This window comes from Ictidomys tridecemlineatus, unplaced genomic scaffold (assembly GCF_052094955.1).
Source record: "Ictidomys tridecemlineatus isolate mIctTri1 unplaced genomic scaffold, mIctTri1.hap1 Scaffold_149, whole genome shotgun sequence".
Lineage (NCBI taxonomy): Eukaryota > Metazoa > Chordata > Mammalia > Rodentia > Sciuridae > Ictidomys > Ictidomys tridecemlineatus.
In genome coordinates this window covers 51,305-66,153 of record NW_027521315.1, presented here as the reverse complement: position 1 = coordinate 66,153, position 14,849 = coordinate 51,305, and positions in this window count along the sequence as shown.

The window sequence follows — 14,849 nt, the reverse complement described above, 5'->3', positions numbered from 1 at the left end:
AGCTGGAGTCAGGCACACAGATTGGTAAATCAACACAAATAATTTTCCTCCTTGATGTGTGACACAGAAAGGTCCCAGCTGACCACCCACAATTTGCTGAATGCAGCAGCTGCCTGCAAACTTTCCCTTGGGTCTGTGACTCCTCTTCATTTGGGAAATCCCTAACCTTTTTATACTCTACAAAGATAATCATTTTCATTTGATAGAACACTCAAAAACAGTAGAAAAGTCATCATAGTCCACTGGTTTTATAGGGCGTTTGAGTCCTACTCTAACAGTAGAAAAATCCTGTCCTTTTATTGAAACCGTGTTTCCATTCGGTTGCTGCGGGGGTTCAGATTTCAGGCAGGACCAGGTTCAGGCTGTCTCAGGAGGCTGTGTGACTCCGACCACACAGGCCACGCTCAGCTCCAGACACCAGCCTCCATGACAGAGTCACGTTTTCATCTGATCAAGCAATAAATAATCACATAAAATCCTTCACAAATGGCCAGAATTAGAATTATATTACCCTCCCGGCACTCTTAACATACAGAAGCATGTGTTATGATCATATTTAGGGAGAGGACATACTGCATATTTCTGTTGCTTCTTATTAAAATATTTGGGATGAATTTTAGATGGTGTGTACGTTTTTGATGATGTGATATATATTTAGTTGGTTTGGCCTCACATTTCCTTTTTGTTTCTCAGACAACATTAGAAAAACATCTATTGTTCTTAAGATGAATCTTGAGTTTAGAAATTCTAGAATTCAGCCAAAATAAAAAATTTAACTTTTCTGATTCCAAATCTCCACAAGCTTCAAGAATTAGAATTATCAAGGCATCCTAATTTTTCTCCATTATTCCATGGAAACAACATTATTTAATGTAACCAATGAAATCCCCAAAAACAGACTTGAAAACTGTTTTAATTTAGTCTCTTGGTAACGTGAACCAGGGTGACCCAGCCTTCCCTGGCTGCCCTCTGCAGCAGGTTTGTTGGTTTTTACTTGGACAATCTGGTACAGCAACCTTTTGACTTTCCTTCTGCCTTTCTTACTGTTTCCATTCCCCTGTGTGGTCGCCTTCGGAGATTCTGAGATCTACTTTCTTAGTGAATAGCATCAGTAGTTCCTGCAAGAACAAAGAAAAGACATCATTCTTGACACCACTGAAGGTCCACTCCATCGTTCTAACCGTCAAAAGCCCCATTGCATTTACTGTGGAACATCTCTTCTCCTCTCATGCATCCTTTAAAGACCCAGCTACAACCCTATCTCTCCTCCATGCTCTTATCTTCAGCTGATCCACCTGAATCAACTCTCTTGGTAGATTGTGAATAGATTCTCTGCATTTCTGCCAGAACCACACTGTCAAACTAAATCTCATTGCCCTCCTTTGCCTGTAATCTTTTACTAGTTTGTTGTTGTTGAGTCTTTCTGGTCAGGTTGGGATTGCTTGGCACATCCTCAGAGGCCTGACCACCTCTGTCCCTGCCTCGATGGAACCTCCTCTCCTGCATTTCCTCTAATCTTTTCCTCCTCTTCTTTCATGCCTATCTCAGTCATCATAGCCATGATGTTTCCTCTCACCAGAGACATGTTGAGAGTGCTATTCCTTCTCCTTTATCAAAATTGTAAATAATTTACATATATACATCATTGGCTAAATCAACGGTAATTTTTTATCTCCTATAATGACTCAAAAGACATTGGGAAAGGTAATGCATCAAGCCTTCTCTCTTTTCTCTACCTTTAATACTTAATATGCCTTCTCTTAGGTAATCATCTCTTAAGATTCATAGGGATGCATCAGTGTAGGGAGTCATGTTCTTCACACAACATCTTAAACAGAGTGGGTTTCCTCTTTTGTGGCACATTTTAAGATTTGTAAATCCCCAAAATACCACAGATGATCCATCTTGTTGTGCATAACAGGCCAAAACATACGTTACATGCCTGCCAGTGAACTATGCACAGCTTTCAGGAGCCCAATGTAATACAACGCACTCCTAACATGGTGCACCACGTCCCTACTGTCACTCATAATACTTGAGAGATGATCCCCACAGTGGACTGTATGTAGATGTAAACCTGCTGAGCACATGAAGCAAACTTCCTAATGTCTAATAAAAATAGAATGGTTTTCTTAGAAAGATAGATTTGAGCTCCTTTTTGCCATATTCACATTGGAGAGAGCAATGACTTTGGGGTGACAGCACAAGGAGTCCTGTGAAACACATTTGCCCAGGGAGGCCAGCAAAGAGGATCACTTGCAAAGAGCAAAGACCCAGAGGTTCTGAAGACTGTGGCAATGCTATGCTCCAGCTAAGGAACAACTCCTCAAGGCAATCCATGAACGTTCAGTAAGAAAGCAAGTGCCTGCAGCGTATGAGTGTGCCTTTCCCCACATCCTTGCCAGCACTTATTGTTGTTGGTATTCATAATGGCTGCCATTCTGAGTGTAGTGAGATGAAATCTTAGAGTGGTTTTGATTTGCATTTCTCTAATTACTAGAGATGATGAAAATTTTTCATATATTTGTTGACTGATTGTATATTGTCTTCTGAGAAGTGTCTGTTCAGGTCCTTGGCCCATTTATTGATTGGGTTATTTGTTTCTTTTGGTGCTTAGCTTTTTGAGCTCTTTATATACCCTAGAGATTAGTGCTCTATCTGATGTGTGACTGCAAATTGGTGTGGCCAATATGGAAAGCAGTATGGATATTTCTTGGAAAATTGGGAATGGAACCACCATTTGACCCAGCTAGCCCTTTCCTTGGTCTATACCCAAAGGACTTGAAAACAGCATACTACAGGGACACAGTCATGTCAATGTTTATAGCAGCACAATTCTCGATAGCTAAACAGTGGAGCCAACCTAGATGCCCTTCAATAGATGAATGGATAAAAAAGTGGCATATATATACAATGGAATTTTATTCAGCAATAAAAGAGAATAAAATCATGGCATTTGGCAATGGAGAAGAAAATGCTAAGTGAAGTTATCCAATCCCCCCAAACCAAATGTTGAATGTTTTCTCTGATAGGAGGAGGCTGATTCATAGTGGAGTAGGGAGGGGGAGCATGGGAGGAATAGACGAACTCTAGATAGGGCAGAGGGGTGAGAGGGGAAGGGAGGGGGCATGGGGTTAGCAATGATGGTGGAATGTGATGGACATCATTATCCAAAGTACAGGTGTGAAGACACAAATTGGTGGGGAATATACTTTATAAACAACCAGAAGGGAGGGGGGAGAGAGAAAGCCCCTGAAAGGAAGAAGCCTGAGGCCAGGAGGAGACTCTGTCCCCCAGGCCCCACCTGATGGCCGCCTGTCTCCTGCACACGCCAGCTGCCAGCACTTCTCAACCCTCTCAGCTCCAGTGTGAAGAGTTTGATTTTCTGGCTAACATGACCCACAGCCTTGGGGCTCCTTTCTTCAGTCCAGCCCCTCTCCATTCAAACAGGCTTCACCTCACTTATTTTGGGGTATAGAAGCTCTATTCTAGCTATACCGGTTCTACCTGAGAACCATAGCAAGAGGTACAGCATGCCAATAATAACTGCCACCTTGTTCTCCATGTTCCAGCTCACTCACAGGGTGGAGCGGCCCAACCAGGAGAAGAAGCAGAGAAGACCAAGGCTACTACCCCACTCTTGCCCCAAACACTGGACCAAAGATTTTGGCCGAGCGCAGAGAATCAATTCATAAAGAAAGCAAGCACAAAGCCTTCTCTAGGGAACTTGTTACATTGGAAAAAGAGAATGGGAAGTTCAACACGATGGGTGTTCTCAAAAACAATAGCTCCTCTTAATTAAGAACAAGCTGAATTAAGTGTGCCATTGTTCCAACCTTTAGCTCAGGAACAGTGATTCAGAGATGGGCCGTAGAACACCACATTCCAACATTCTCTCCAAAAGAAATGACTTTCCTTACAACAGTGTGGGGAAGTTGAAACCCTAATGGTGCTCTCCAAAGTAATAGGAAGTATGGAAGCCATGCAGAGGAAGATGGCAGTGCCCTGAGGTAATAACCTAACCATAAGAAGGTTCTTACCAAAGAGAACCAAGAACAGCTGAGCAGAACCCTCTGGAGTCAGAATAAACCTCAAAGACTGACCTCAAAAACTACCTGTGACCAGCCACCCAGATTAAATCAGATCAGACTGGAGAAGAACTGATGCTCCATTCAGTACATTGTCAAAAGGAGCAGAACAACCAACTGGAAATTAGTGCAGCTGGTGGGGTATCAGATGGAAAAGAGATTCACCAAGAGACCAGAGAAGGAAGCAGTAAAACCATCTCTGCTAAAACTACGGGTGTCCCTGGGTGAGTGTGCAGTGCATGGGGCTGCACACTCCCAAGCTGCAACACCAAAGGATTCATCAGCTGGCTTTGCAGATAGCAGCAACCCAATTCAAAAGGCATGTGGAGATTCAAGGGACCTGGTATAGCCCAAAGGACTTTGACAAAATGAAAGCAAACTTTGCATACTTATGTTTCTCAATTTCAAAATTTGCTACAATGCTATAATGATCAAAATTTTGTGATGCTAGCATAAGAATAGTTGTATAGAACAAGAAAATAAAATTGGTAGTTCAAAAATAAACTCTCACTGGCAACTGATGTTCAATAAGGATTCTTATAAGAATCAATTCACGAGAAGAGAATTCTTTTCAAATAAATAATGTGGGAACAACTGTATATCCATATGTAAAGGAATGAATTTGGACTCCAATCTCATACCATAAACAAAGATTAATTCAAAATCCATCAAAGACCCAAACATAAGAACTAAAGCTATAAAACTCTCAGAAGAAAACAGACATGTGTCTGCTAACTTTCAATTAGCCAATGGTTTTTTAAATATGACACCAAAATTACGAGTAACCAAAGGAAAAAATGGTTAAACTGGATGCTATCCAAATTAAAATCCTTTGATCTTCAAAAACCCCATTATGAAAGTGGAAAGATAACTCATGGAATTAGAGAAAAATGCAAATATGTCTGATCAAGGATTTGTATATAGAATATATAAGGAACTGTTATAACTCAAAATAAAACCATGTTAAAATTAAAATGAACTAAAGATCTGAAGAGGCAACTCTTGGAAATTTCACAAATGGCTAATAGTAATATGAAAATATGCTCAAAATAGATTCACAATGAAGGAAATGCAACTCAAAGCTATGAGAGTCCATTTCCCACCAACGAGGCTGGCTCTAAGGAAAAACCGGCTACAAAAAGTGGAGGAGAGGGTGTGGACTGCCTGGAGCCCGGTGGAGCAGCTGCGCACAGGGGAAGGGGGACCACCACCTCGGAAAACAGCCTGGCACGATCTCAAATGGTTACAACTAAAGATCCCAGTGATCCAGCAATTCCACTCCTAGGCACATACCCCAGAGAAATGGGGTGTCCACACTAAAGCTGGTGCAAGAATGCTCACAACAGAGCTCCTTAAAATAGTCAAAAGGTAGACAACTCGGTAGGTCGTCAACAGATGAGTTAAATGTAATGTCCCCATACAAGAAAGTGTAACTCGGTGGTTAAAAGGGAACGGAGGATTTCTGCATACTACCACAGGAGGGACCTTGAAGGCCCAGTAGGGGTAAGGAGTCGGCTATTGATAAATCGCATGACCATCGCCGGACACCGTGCCTTCTGTGGGATCTGTTGACAAGAGACCTGTTTTCAGGGAATGGGTGCTGCACCTATTTAACTTTCCTCAGAATGCATGCTCGCATGGTTTTAAAAACAGAACAGTTTTTACCTGGATCAGCTAGAAGACTCTTTGGGTATACGTAAAAGAGACCTAGGGGCACACCTCAGCCATTCAGGTCAAACGGTGGAGATTTCAGCTCTTTCCCTGTAGGGGAGTTGTGTGACCTGGAGACTTTACAGCAGTTCTTGGTCTTGAAGAGTTTAGCTCCTTATTGGAAAAATATTTGGGTTTTAATGTTGTCCCGGAAACTGAAGGTGCACTTTCTGGGCTGGTTCAATCTGCTTCAGCCGTGAGGGAGCACACCCCTGTGCACAGCTGGCAGGATAGGCACAGACACCAATTATTTGGAAGTTGACGCTATTCACAAAACTGGAATTTTGTCTCGTGGATATTAAGAACTTTTATTTAAAATCTTAGGAACCTTTGCAGATCTTTTGTTCTGGGAGAAATTTTCTCAAGTGATTCTATTTAATCTGTAGCTGGGAGAAGTCTGTACCTTTCCCTCACCCCACAGACCCCAAGTTTAAGAGCCTGGAGCTTAGAACTCTTTCTTTCTTTCCTTTTGCTTCCTTCTCCCCTTCCTCCCAGGCCCCCTCTCCTCCTGCCTCATGCTGTGGCTCAAATATGCTGATCCCTCCCGAGATTCTATCTACATCCTTGTACTTATAATAGGCGTGTATGAAAACAAGTTGAGAAAGTTATTTATTTATCTGTTTGTTTGTTTGTTTTTAGCGTGTATTGCGTGGACTGAAGTTGTATTGGGCCAAAAACCAAAAACCAAAAACCAAAAGAAAAAAAAAGCAACAAAACAGAAAAACAAACAAAACAAAATCAAAAGCCAAGAAAGCCAAAATAAAACTCCTGAAATAACATTTATCAAAAAGGGGCATCTGAGAAAGTGTCTGGTGGTCAACATCTTAGAGAGCCGGGAAGACGCTGATTGTAACTGTACCGATGTTGAACATCCTTGTCCTAGACATCCAGATGTTCTGAGAACGGAGAGAAATGCAGCCTGCAGAGGGCAGAGAGCAGCCTCAGTCGGCCAGGGAGGAGCCAGGCCAGGCGTGTCCTGGGGGAGGGAGCTCTTCCTGGCACCCCAAGGAAGGAAGACTGAAGAGTTTCTGCTCTGGAAGAGCCACACCCTGACCAGGGGCTGCACTGGTTAGAGAAGGTGAGAGGATGCCTGGTTGGCACAAGGTTGGGTGGAAGGATGGAGATTATGACCCCTGGTACTCCCACCCCTGTGGCAAGGTTGGGCTTTCTTGGTGAATAGACTTCTTTTGCATTCTTTATGTGAAAAGCTGACAGCTACATCTAATCTGCATATTAACTGATAATCATGTGGGCACACAGAGGGGAGAGGTCAAGGTTCAGTGGATATCACACTTCGAGGTCAGTGGAGCAGGTGGACACAGGAGTCCCTGTGGTTCAGAAAAAGGTAAATGTGTTATAAACATGGGGCCCCTGGGCTGGTGCTAGATGACATTTGTCCAGCACATCTAACCAAAAGCCCTCCTGTCATCACACTGCTCCTCATGAAGTTTCTCCAACAACCCAGGGTTCCAATGACCAAATGCCTGGGAAAGCCTGTGGTCTGAAGGGAAAGTCTGGGTGAGACTCTCCCTCTCCAGTGAGCTAATTAAAATCTCACCACGAGCCACCCAGGAGTGGAGGAGCAAGGGCAGGCCCAGCCAGGGCCAGATGTCTGCTCTGCCCTGGGGCTGCAGGAGCCACACCCTCCTGCCCAATGTCCCCACACACAGGGACCCCACAGTGAGTGCAGAAGCATTCCCACTTAGAAAAGAACAAGGAGGGTGGTACAAGACAGCAGTGAAGACCTCCGCTCTGAAATAAAGATGTGACCTGTATCATGCCAGACTTGGGGACATCTGGGCCACTTCAGCAGATGTGCATGATTTATTCGTATGTTCTACATGTTTTAATTGTTTGTTTTATTCATGTTCACACCCTTTAATTTAGGAACCAGTATGTAAGCATGGTGAAGGGAGATGCTTTAAGAGAAAAAGCCTCAAATTCAAATCCTAAGCCTTTCGTTTACTGGCAGTATGAGTTGGGCCACATCTAATTCCCTCAAAGTCAAGTTTTCATCATTAAAAACAATGCTAACTCAAATAGCATCATAATAAACTCTAGGTAAGGTGCTTCCATGGTACCTGGCCCAGGAATACTCCATATGCAGATAAGTGGGAAGACTCATCTCACTGACAGCTCCCTTCCCTTCCGCTAGAAAGAAGACACTGGACAAGGAACCCCATGCTGTGGAGTATCTATACCCTGAGTTTAGCACTAAGAACAAAGGATGGTAAATCTTACAAAGGGAGAGGGAGGGCAGTTGCAAAGGTGTGCATTGGGGTGAGATGGAAGCTGCATAGGACAAAGGAAACGGGGGGCCGCCGGGGACTGGGTTTAGGACAGTATTGGAGGCGTTTGTTTGCTCGGGTGAGGTAAACGGAAGCAGAGGGAACCCTGATCCTGATATCCTGTTTTTTAATAATATCTAATCAAAGAGATAACAATTTAATCCTTGCATCACATTGTTATTACAAACATGAGCCCAGGAAAAACCGAGAATAAAGTGTCACTAGCGGTGCATATGATAGCACACACTCCGAGACAGTGCCTTGGGAAGGAGTAAGTGACATTATGACCTGTAACCTACACGGGGTACCTTGGAGATGAAATAATTTATTATGTTATTTGCTTTACTTCAACAATGGGAAGACACGGACGGTTCCACATACTGTGAGTTTTTAGAAGAGAGTTTCATTCAAGGTAGATGAGCAAAATTGAGTTTAGATCTTACTGTTGGCAGGAATTCATGTGATGTTCGATTCATCTGCCATCTCCATTTTCAGTATTGTTGCCATATTCCATGTTCCACAGTCCAAAACCCAGTGAGAGGAGAAGATGAGGGAGGGGATGGAGTCTGATCCCAACTGATTTATACTCCACCTCCAGAAATCAGGTGAGAACCAGAAGATCACAGAGGGAAACATCTGACCTCGTGGACTTGGCTTAACTTCATCAAATATTCTGAATAGTAACATAAGACAGATTCTTATTTTATGGCTAGGCCAGATGTTTACTGAATAATATTCCCACACTTGTTGATACATTCAATAAGCAAACATTACATTTTCTCTCAAATTTAAAGACAAATAACATGTTCAATATTGACTTAGTTGTAGTAAAGCCAAGGTAAGTAATGCAGATTCCTAAATGAAATGCAATTCCTTTTGGTCAAGGGTTGCCTTTGTTCTGAAGCAAAATGTGTGCTGCTAGCCTTCCTCTCTTATATTTATGTTCATCTAAGAAAAGAGGTAATAAAGGAAAGAATAAACTGAGCATTTGAATGTGTTGAGATTAAAGCTGTTAACAGGGCAGCTAGAGGCAGGTTGACCATCTCAGTGTTCCAAGATTTAATGGGATTTTTTTTAAACTGAGTCCAGCAATAATTTTCAGAGCTTAGGTTTAAACAAATCTGAGAATACCCCTTTCCACTCTTTTTCTCATTCACCAAGGAGACAGGCACTTGTAGACGATCATTCCCCAGGGAAATATATGGGGATAAGCAGAAGGGAAAAGAGTGATAGAAGTTACATTTAGTAATTTTCTCATTCTATTTTTAGAAATTAAAAGTTCTCATTGTGTTGATCCAGAATCACGAGGAAACAGATATATCTACTCTCTATACCATCATCTCACCTCATGGGGCTCCACTTTTCAACACCTGACACACAGTTTCATATTTTATTCAGGGAGATCTTGCCCACTGTATTTTTTTTTTGTTTAAGAGGAGAAATAGTATCATCATTGGTACAGAGAAATTCTATCTTTTAAACTATGAAAAGTCGTTACAGAATAACTGATGAGAACAAGTAGTTTAAAGATCTCATTTGCTAAGTAGGTTTCTCCTAATGAATCCCATTTCTGTTATTCATTATTTATTCCCCATTGTGTTCAGTTTTCTGGTCGCATTACATTGGTCAGGAAGCCATTGTGGAATAAATACTCCTGGATTATCATCAGTGACCAGCATCAGCTCTGAAGGGAGGGACGGACGCACAACTGCATGCCGTTCTCTCCTGCAGGCATTTCTTCCAAATAGGGGGTGAGTTTGTGTCACGTTCCACAGGCAGTAGATTCAGAGAGAAGAAGAACAAAGTCTCTTGCCTTCAAGAAATACACTGCCAGTTAAGCTAGAGACAGGCAATTAAACACATCATTAAGATCATCCATATCAAGTGCTGGGAGCTGGTGTGTACAGATGGCAGACAAGGCTTCCCGGGAGGAAGTGAACTGAGCTTGTAAGAATGAGAAGCACTTACACAGAGCATCAGCTCTTACCCTCACCACTTCAGTGCCCTGAGCCCTAAGAGTCTCAAAAAACCAGACCAAACAAAAACAGAAAAAAGTCAGCGCAGACCCCCGCTCCAGAAGACCCTGGATGTTCTGGCCAGGGCCTGCCCAGGATTGGAGCCACTCTCAACCTTTCCTAGAGGATTGCCCCCAGGCTTGAGGACCACTGTCTTCCGAACCAAAGTGGGAAAGGTAATATTTACCTCTTTTGCGGAGTCTTTGGACTGAATTTAGTCACTATAATAATTCTAAGCAATAATAGAAAATAAATTATTTTTAGATCCTGAAGCCTGTCTGGGTTGGTTGTAAGAAATTAATTTCTCATCAGCTTTACTTAGCTGTGTTATTTTTCTCACTGGTATCCTGTCAAGCTGGGTTGATGTAGAGTCTTACAAAGAGAACTTGTGAGCCTGTAGATTTGGGTATGGGCCCAGAAGACAATTCTAACCTTTGGGAAAATGGCACTGGTGCAGTCTTTCTTATTTCTTTATTTATAAGAGCAATTTAAAAATTTTCATAATAGACACATCATATTGAAGTCTTGTAGAAATATCGAAAAAACTTTGGTATTAGTAATGTGTTTTAAAAATTATTTGTTGGGAATTCAGAAATATAAAAGCTGATTTTATTATGAGTTAATTCCAAAGCCTCATTTATGATTTATGCTAAAGGTAACTTGATATTATTCTCTTTGTAAAAGTAAATGTAGAGCTTGATTCTTAGCAAGTTATATTTGTGTGCCCGAACTGTTTGAGTATCTAAGTGAAATAAACTGGGGAGAAAAGTGTTTAAAATGGATACACAGCTCGAGTCACACACCTACAGATATGATAGTTATGTGTGCACATACTCATGCATTCATACTAAGCACATGTTACATACCAGCTGTATCGACGGTGTCCTTGAAGAGGAAGTCAAGAACCTTCTGCGTCTCCTGTTGAATCACGGTGCCAAATCACACATATCTCATTTCAGTTAACACCCACCCATTCTTTCTTCCCTGGGTAGTTGGTTGGAAGGACCTGGGGTTTGAAATGATGCAGACTTTGGGGAAATTCTTCATCAGATGGTTTCTGGCCTCAAAGTGTTTGGCACTCATGATTAAGGGATGGTTTTGAGCACACTGTTGGGTTCCCTCAGCCATTAATAAGGACCCCCACACACACAGTCTGGCTGCAGTAAAATAACAAAATAACGGGGGGCGGGGTGGGGGCGCGAGTGAGGAGGAACTTGTGAAGATCGACACAGCAGGCGCGGGAACGTTTTATTGTAGGACTGCAGGGGTGTATACACATAAATGAATACACACCTTGACTTAATTAACATAAACTAGACAGCAGTCAGTCATTAGGAATCTCCATCATCTTCATGGCTCGCTGGCGTTACTTCTCAAACCACTCCCTCTGGCAGAATGCCAGGTGCCATCTTGACTTGTTTACGGACCCTAAGCTGCCCCCCCAGCCCTCTGGCAACATCCTGTAATCTCTGGGGCTCCCTGGAGTGTCTCCTCTTGCCAGGCTCCTGTGGCAGTGGTCCTGACAGCCCTGGTGCATGGTACTGATGTCCTCTGCTTGCCAGCAAGGTCAAGGCCCTGACTTTACTGGTCTCCACGTATCTTCACCAGGTGCTTCCTTGTGGCCCAGGAGTGCAGAGGCTGGAGGCTTATCCAGGTGGAGATTCTCTTCCTATCCCTTGTTCTTTTAGAAGAACTGAAAAGAGCTATTGTTTATCTTCCTCTGATTTTCCAAAAGTCATCTAAACATAGAGGGACAACCTCCCTGTCACTTCGGCTGTCTCTGCCTAAAGCTACCAACAGGGAGTGCTCCTTTAACTCTCAGAAGTGGCACTGCTTTGGAAAGAAACTGCAAGCTCACCTGGTTCACAGGGTCCTCACTGCTCTTCTGCCTTCCACAAAAGCCAGCCTTCTGAGGTTCAATCAATAACCGAAATCCGAGGACAAGGGGTCTCCATCTGGAGATGGGCAATGGAGGCCCATACCAGTTGTCACGCCGCAGCCCACCCTGGGGAGGCAGCCGCCCTTTGTCCCTGGGGCTCTCACCTGCCATCTCCCTCAGCTCATAGGGAAGCAGAGGTCCGACAGCCTCAGGTCTCCAGCCCCCACATGGCATTGCTGGACGGTTGTCCCCACCCTGAAGGTCACTCTGGATCCAAATCTTGCATCCAGCTGCAGCGGAGCTCAGCCTGCGCAGTCCCCTCCCACTCTGCACTACTGGGGTGACCTCGTGTTTCATCTCGGCCTCCTGACACTGCCTTCCAAACCCGAGGCCGCCCACTGTGCCCTACACCTTTCACTTTCTTTCTCAGGTGACGCTGCCCGAGCTTGTCCCACTCCCTCAGTGTGGACACTGCTGCCCAGAGATCAGGCCTGTCCATTCCAGTGATGACTGCTGTCATGTGAGTATCTGAAATCTCCAAGCCATGGGCCAGGCGACTGCCCCAACTCCATGCCAGTCGTACCCAGCAGGATTTCCAGGGCTGTTGATTCTACGGTTGTGTGGTGCTCAGGAATAGGTGGGGACCAACTTCAGGGAGCATAACTTGGTGAAACTTTGACTAGTAAATACGAGCCAATCTTCTTGGCTTCCCGTGTGGGATTGTAAAGTATATGACAGAAGTCTTACACCCATCCTTTGCATCATCTTTCGTACCTAGTGCACTGTCCCCTTGAATCCACTCACAAACAACTGCACTCAGGATTAAGGGATGGTTCCGAGTACACTGTCGGGCTCCCTCAGCCATTACTAAGGATTCAAATTCCACATGTTTTAGGCTAGCAAATAAGTGTAAGATCCTTTTCCTCTCTCAGAGTCTAGTCAGTGTGTTGGTTTTAAATGTGATTCTGGTATCTGGGCCAGGAATATATAAATGAATCTGAGTAATAGACAGTAAGGAAGCACACACACACACACACACACACACACACACACACACGTGCACACACACACACAGGTGTGTGTTAAAGTGATACTGGAAACAACTGAAGAAGACACTTGAGCTCCTGATGGCCAAAGCTGGAACAACCTGAACAAGAAAATAAATCACCTTTAGGTCGTAACTGAAAATATAAGATGAACACCCATGAGTCCAAACTACCTAGACACGTTTGCATGAGTTAATAATAATGGAGGCGATGAATTTTCTTTGAAGAATTTCACACAACTTACGTAAAAAGTGCCCTTTATCATTAGTCAGTTAAGCACCTTTTCATTAGTCAGAGATGTGTGGGGTATGTAGGAGACAGAGACAAAGATGAGGTGGGGGGATTTTAAGAAGCCAGCTCCTGTGATTTTGGAGGCTTGGCAAATCCAAACCCTGCACCACAGCCTGGCAGACTGGAGTCCCAGGGACAAATTGCAGCTTGAATCCAGGGTCCAAGTATCTGGTCGTCGTGGCTCAGCCCAGCTGACCCACAAAATTAACATCACACTCTGTAAGAGGTAAAAGATGGTGCGCACCCCCGCCCCAAATCCTGTTCCTTAAATGTGGGCTGTGTGATGAATTTCTCCTCCTGAGAACAGCACAGAAAGAGCAGTAAAGAGTGTAACTTGTGGACCCTGCCTCAGCCAGCTGACCATGAGGCCACCAGGCATGGAAAGTCCTGTGGATAATGGGTGCACTTGACATGATGCACTGAAGAAGGCACTTTATCCTGGAGGCCTCTGTCCCCAAATCCCAAACCTCAATCTATTCATGAGGAAAGCATCAAAAATCTCCAGTGATTGAGCTTGCTCCAAACTATCAGGCCATCAGGAACCCAGAGTCACGGAAATGCTCAGCCCAGGGCAGCCTAAGAGAGCTAGTGGCTAAATGTATTGTGTCTTCCAGAAGATTCTGAAACCAAAAAGATACTAGGTAAACACTAAGGAATCCGAATGAAGTATGGAGTTTAATTAGTAACGACATGACAATATTGATTCCTGAGCTGTTACTACGCAACCACATGTTAGCAGGAGACCAGGGTGTGGGCTGCAGGGGAACACTCCATTGTCTTTACCCAGGGTCTGTAAATCTGAAATGCTTTACAAAAAAAATACTTATCACCAAAAAAAAAAAAAAAAAACAGACAAAGCAAAAAATAAGCACATGGATTTTGACAACATTCAGATCATTAGTAAAAAACGCCCAAACCCTCACAGTGTTTTTTCATCTGATAAGATTGTAGAGAAAATGAATTTAAAAGTGAATTTGGAAAGTCAGACAAACACTGTCTGCCACATACTATGTGTCCCACGATGTTAATTTCCTCACTCTGCCTAGACCTCTTCCAAAATAAATAAATAAATAAATAAATAGAGTATTAGGCTTAGGCTTATTTTTATTAAGCAAGCATGCCCACAATTGAAAACTACAGCTGATTGAGCTATTTGCTGTCATTTAAACCTTCAGCTCCACTGTACTTATTTATTAGAAAAATCTCCATCAAACCTACATAAATACTAGTATGTGGGAAGCAATAAAATTCACCATGGGGAGAACAAATTTTCAATGTGGGTAATCAATATTCTTGGAAACTCCTCAAAAAAAAAAGACTAAAAAGAAAAAAAATCAAATAGCCTACCGCTGGCAGCATGGGGTGCTGGGTACTTAAACCGTCGTATGTTGAATCTGGCAGTCTCCCTGCCGGTGAGCAGATCAATCTCTTTACCAGAACTCGCAGGTCAACTAAATGCACACCAGACACAGCGAGGCCAGACTGCTCCAGCGGAGGAAACTCTGTTGGTGGTCACAGACACCCAGGACCAG